Below are 6,177 nucleotides of genomic sequence, written 5' to 3'. Positions count from 1 at the left end.
AAAGAATATGTTAATAGTTTCTGCGGGTGTGATACTATTAATATCTGCTTTTAATGCATTGAATATAGTGGGATTCTAGGACAGGAGGCTGCAATTTTCTGGTGTGCTACAACTACAGAGAGCTGATTTGATGTAGTGTTTAAGGTCCTGGTCTAGAAATCAGAAGGTAGGTGAGTTCTAGGCCTCCCTTAAGCAAGAAAGCCAGCAGGGTGATCTTGGGCCAGTCACTCTTTCTTAGGCTAACCTACTGTTTATTGTTCAGAAAGTAGGAGGCAAGGGTGCATTTACCAGCTTGAATTGACATACATACTTACACACACACATATATATAGACCAGTGGTGGGTTGCCCCCGATTCACACCAGTTCTATAGAACCGGTAGTAAAATCGGCAGGAAGCTCCGACCCCGACATCATCAAAATGCTTCTGCGCACGTGTACGGCCCCACTGCAAACCAGTAGTAAAGGTAAGTAGAACCCACTCCTGATATAAATTGATACTAATAATAATAGCAACAATGATCAGCATCCTTTCCTAAGGACCATGCTGGGATTCTTGGGAAGTATAATTCAGTAATAGTTGGAAAAACTCATGTTCATTACTTCTAACTCATGTTAGATGATGGACTCATTAAGCACTCACACATACAACTTTTTTTAAAAAAATTGAAGCTGCAATTCTATATGTCACGACAAGTAATTCTTTCCAGATATTTTGAATTTCATTTTCCTCAACCAGCAAGGCCAATGATTTTGGGCAGCTGTAATCCAAAATATTATAGTTGGCTGTAAATATAAATAGATATATGTAAGAATAAGCTCCAGTGAACTTAAAGTAGCTTCTTTGGTTTAAGGCCAAATAGGATCTATCTTTAAAAAAACACTAACAAACTCATGACCCATTGGTTCATCCTTTCAGAGAAATTCCCTTATCTAAACAGAGAAACAGAAACAGACCATGGGTGGGCAATAAAGCAACAGGAGCGAGAATGACTTCTGACTTCCTGTTGGCTTCCCCATTGACTTTGCTTGTAGGAAGCTGGCAGGAAGTGTTGGAAATTACTATCACCTGACCATGGTTGATTGTGGCAGTGTTGCAGCAGCCACACATTTGTGTTTACAGCTGTTCTGAAAATCCTTGACATTTTAATTCCACTGGAGTAATGGTTCTTGGATTCTGGATACATTAAGTTAGCCAGTTTGAGGTTACCTTGACTTAAAAATTGGTGCCTTATGATGCACCATTTTAGCTAATTGACATTACAAACAGACAAATTGACAGGAAAATTTTAGTGGTATATAGAACAGTGGCCCCCAACCTTTTGGGCATCAGGGACCAGTTCAAGGGAGAGAGGTTTTTCCATGGACTGGAGGGGGTCTGGTTTCACATGCTGCTATATCCTGTGGATGGGGCTTACCTTGTTTGCATGGCCCAGTTTCTGGAATGCCACAGACTAACGTCGGTCCATAGATTGGAGGTTGGAGACCCCTGATATAGAAGATTCAATGATACGATTCAGTAATGTCTTGAACTGGAAGTATATTCTGCATTTTGGGGAAAGTGAGACCTACAGCATATTCCTTAGTGGAGGGTGTTAGTTTCCAAGTAAGGTAAGATTAAGCAATAGTTTTAAGACAGGATATGTTGCATTAAGTTTGTGCATTTCAGTGTGATGTTAGCTTTGATTCAAGCATCTGTTTGAAGCAAAGCGCTTAACTGGAATGGCACTCAGGATCTAAGTGAAAGATCAGAGCATCCATGCTGTTCAGTCTGGGTGACAGAATGGGCTTCTATGCAGCCCCCCTTTTTTTCCTGGAGAAAAGCAGATGGTCAAATCAAATTTCTTGCATCATTTACAAGCACTGAAGTAGAACAATTTGAATTTCTGAACTGAAGCGCCTCTTCAAATGAGATTGCAGCCAATTCTCACATATTTCAATTAGAGAAAGAAACAGCTTATAAAAGCACAAAAGTGAATGAGGTTGAAAAAACTGGCCCCACCCATTTTCTGCTTTGACTACACCAGGGGTAAGCAACCTGCAGCTCTGGAGCCGCATGTGGGTCTTTCACCCCTCTGCTGCAGCTCCCTGTTACTCAAAATATGTATCACAACCGCCAATGTGCAACACCCGCCGGCACACAATTTATTGAGCTTTTCAACCTCCGGTAGGCTAACCATGGATAAATCCAAGAAAAGAAAAGTTTCAGAAGAAAACAGAACATTTAATTCAACTACATATGCTAATTTTATGGCCACTCAAGAAATAGTTAGGCATAGGAAGGGTTTTGTGGCTCCCGGTGTTTTCTTTTCTGTGGGAAATGGGTCCAAAAGGTTCTTTGAGTGTTTAAGGTTGCAGACCCGTGGACTACACCTACTTCCCAGCCCTATGCATTTTATAAGAGATTTATATTCAGAATGCATTCTCAAAATTTGTTAAAGAGTTGAATACGCTGTATCTAGTTTCCAAAGCTTTCTTAAATTCTTTCTTTAGGATATCATCTATCAATAACCATTAAGCTATCTGAGGTTAAGACTTGGGTCCTCCTATTTGCTTAAAATGGAATTTTGTACAAGTAATAAGTATAAATGTCTGTGGGTCCACTACAGCACAGAGGGGGTGCAATGGCTCAGTGGTTAAGATGCCAGCAGCTCAGGTTCAAGAGACAAGTGCCACATGACATGGTGAGCTCCTGCATTCACCCCAGCTCCTGCCAACCTAGCAGTTTGAAAGCATGTAAATGTGAGTAGAAAAATATGTACCACTTTGGTGGGAAGGTAAGTGTTCCATGACATCATGCTGGCCACATGACCATGGAAATGTCTTCAGATAGCGCTGGTTCAACAGTTTTGAAACGGAGATGAGCACCACCCCTTATAGTTGGCAATGACTAGCAGAGTAAAATCCGCAAGGAATCCTTTATCTTTTTTTTTTTAATATAACATAGAAGTTGAAAACATACTCAAGGTTGAGACCAGAGCTTTACATTCTTTAATTTTTGCCTAAAATTATATGTTTTCCCTGCAGGACTGTCACCATGTTCCAGTACTTTGTCTGATAACTTTCAGTTTAAGTGGAATAGATGAAATTAGGCTTGTATGGTTTGGCCATAATTTTCTAAATCTCTCAAAAATATGAGAGCACTAAAAAGAATCTCAGACAGTGATTTTTTAAAAAATTGAATTTGACCGCACAGTCATACATCAACTTTCTGGGAGGTCTTCTGGATATTTTAAAGCCACCTGCTACCTAAATAACCCTGTAGCCTGCCTTTTTAAGAATTATTACCCCTCAACTTTGATGTTGAACACCAACTTCATCAACATGTAACAGGCAAAGTCATTGCAATAAGTCATTCCTCCACTGTGCAATCTACAGGGACATCTGTTCTGTCCTATTGTCTCCTCCCTGTTTAGTGAAAAGTATACGGCACATCTGATAACTTGTATGTCCATCTATTTTTGGTGGATCTGAATCCATCAATTACAGTACTCTCAACATAGCAAAATTCTGTACTGTCTTTGCAGCATTAAGTAGAGGGTGGAGGCGTAAAGAGTCCAAACGTTATTAACTCACATTCTTTAAGTAAATGTGACATTTGATACAGGCAATTGAGAGAATGTATATGACATTTGCATGCTGGCTGTGTGGTTGCATTCTTTGAGGTACATTGCTACGTTTATTGAGTTTGTTGGTTATTTGCTAACTGTGTTACAGGTTTATATTCTTATTTCATTGATTAAACACCAGGATAATGAAATGTATACAGATTTGTTAAAGTGAATATTTCAAGGTGAAGAGAAAATAGCTCGTGCTACCCTCTTGTGATATTAAATATATTAGAAATAATACAAAATATGTCAAGAAAGATTGCGTATAACAAATAGTCAAGCATTAATTTAGCTTCCATTATTCACCTTTAGTGTGCTCCCAAATGATGAGTATTTAAAGTTCTTTTAAAAAGCGGTGGTTTTTGAGATGTCTCTTAATGTAGCCTAGAGATACAGATATTTACACTAGGAACTAAGTTTCAGTGAAAAAAAAAACTGTAAAGAAAAAGTTACTCCTTATGTGTTTTTGAGGAAACTTCCAGATATGATAAAGAACATCAAGGGAAATAGAGAATATAACAAATAGGCAGAGAATATGTAGTTTAGGAGTCAAGCAATAAATCTTCATATATCTTCATCTTTATCTTGCAACTAAACAATAAATATATACATATTCTTAGCATAATCAAGTAAATATTGTATGTTCTAGTAAATTTATTTTTTTCTTGTGGTTTTGTCTCTGATTAATCACTTTTAGTTGTAAAACTCAATGGCTAAATGTACATCTGCTAATGAAGAAGCTCCTTGAAAGAAAGTATTAATATTTAAGGATTAAAGATGTGCCATGTAGCAGAAGAATACCAACGAAGCAAGAAATGTATGGAATTAAAAGTGAAAAATGTTTCAGAAGGAGCAGGTATACAACTATACAGACTAAGAGCCGTAGTGATTCAATGGTTAGAATGCAGTATTGCAGGTTACTTCTGCAGACTACCAACAGTTCAATTATGACTGGCTCAAGGTTGACTCAGCCTTCCATCCTTCTGAGATAAAATGAGAACCCAGATTGTTGGGGCCAATATGCTGACTCTATAGAGAAGGCTATAAAGCACTATGAAGTGATATATAAGTCTAAGTACTACTGCTAACTTTTTGAACATTGAACGGTATGGGATGAAATTTGTCATGGAGATTGAAGCCTCTCTAAGACATGACTTAGATGGAATAATCCTTATTACAATCCTTACAAATTACAATTACAAATAAGGATTGGAAGGAAGTCCAGAAGCAAAGCACTGCAAGCTTTCCTTAATTTGTCTAAAATATTAGGAAACAAATGATGTTTCTTTTTTTTAAATTTCCCCCATCCACTTTGCCACATTTTCTCTGAAATGTCTCTGCAAACCAGAAAGGAACTGGGCTTCTGTGACCACTAAGAGTAATTCCCCTATTCTTAAAAACTGTTGTGGGGGAAAAATCCCCCTGAGAAATTTAGTGAAATCTGTCTCCTATTTCTGTGTTTATTTATAAGGGAAAGAATGTAAAGAAACAATACGGATAAAAAACTGAAAGACTGGTATATCTATCTATCTATATCTATCTATCTATCTATCTATCTATCTATCTATCTATCTATCTATCTATCATCTATCTATCTATCTATCTATCTATCTATCTATCATCTATCTATCTATCTATCTTGTTCCAATGAATGTTATTAACACTGTTCATTTAAGAACTTGGCTCCAAATCTAGTTAGAAAGCCTGAGGCTTGCTTGCTCAACTCCCTCATTACCAATCATTCAACACATTTATATTTGGAAGAGGTTTGGAGAACATACTTTTACAAGTAAAGGATATGAATACTTAGAATGGTTGCAGACATGGTTTGGATATATAAGTGGGCTGTTAGCATTCTAATTCTTTTGGAACAAAATGAAATGAAAGATAAACCCCAGTTACTCCAGTTTTTAAAAACAGTCTCAGGCATCAAAATTAGGTTCCTAGGGTGCTGAGATCTCTAGCAGCCAGCCAGGCCATGCCGATGAGAAATGGTGAAGTTTACAGACTCCATCTTTACTACTTTTTATTTCAAAATTCAAGGAAGTTGTTATGGCCAAAGTCAACCTTTAGTCAGACTATTGATCTGTTCAGCATCAACCCTAACACTCAAAATTCTTCCTAGTCTACAGATGGTGTTGTGAGTGATGTAGAAATGCCGGAACTTCATGAATTTCTTTGAGGAGGTCTTCATCAGAATGGAGGAGAAAAAGTGAAATAGAAGATATGAGTGTCTAATCTTGAAAATTAGGTGATTGGCAATGTGTTGGTGGTTTTTATATAAAGAGTGTACAGAAAATGTTATGATTAATCCAAGCAACATGATTTAATGAGAAACCAATTCATGTCGAACTTTCTCATTTTCACAATTGGGGTACAAAAAGGTAAGCCAATGATCTGGCTCTATAAATCTGTTTTCTATTTTCATGTGAAAACAGTGTGTGGCTAGGGACTATTTACTATTTTACCTACTGCAACCAAATCCCTTGGGTTATTATATCTAGGCTAAAAAATCCAGAGATTGTAAGACTTTTCTGTATCTCTTTCCTGATTTCTAGTGGTCATCCA

The 6,177-nt window shown here is 37.3% G+C and overlaps 1 long non-coding RNA gene across 1 annotated transcript; it reads left to right on the top strand.

Moving 5' to 3' along the window:
- The first annotated feature begins 4,311 nt into the window (after positions 1–4,311).
- LOC117677349 (uncharacterized) lies at positions 4,312–5,950 on the top strand. The gene is made up of 2 exons (XR_004594761.2): positions 4,312–4,465; positions 5,735–5,950. It is a non-coding gene; the product is annotated as an uncharacterized LOC117677349 (long non-coding RNA).
- Positions 5,951–6,177: the final 227 nt, after the last annotated feature.

Source organism: Pantherophis guttatus, chromosome 3, assembly GCF_059756535.1.
Source record: "Pantherophis guttatus breed Tessera chromosome 3, ASM5975653v1, whole genome shotgun sequence".
Taxonomy (NCBI): Eukaryota; Metazoa; Chordata; class Lepidosauria; order Squamata; family Colubridae; genus Pantherophis; species Pantherophis guttatus.
The sequence above is the reverse complement of the archived record's forward strand: the minus strand, read 5'-3'. Positions and strand labels throughout refer to the sequence as shown.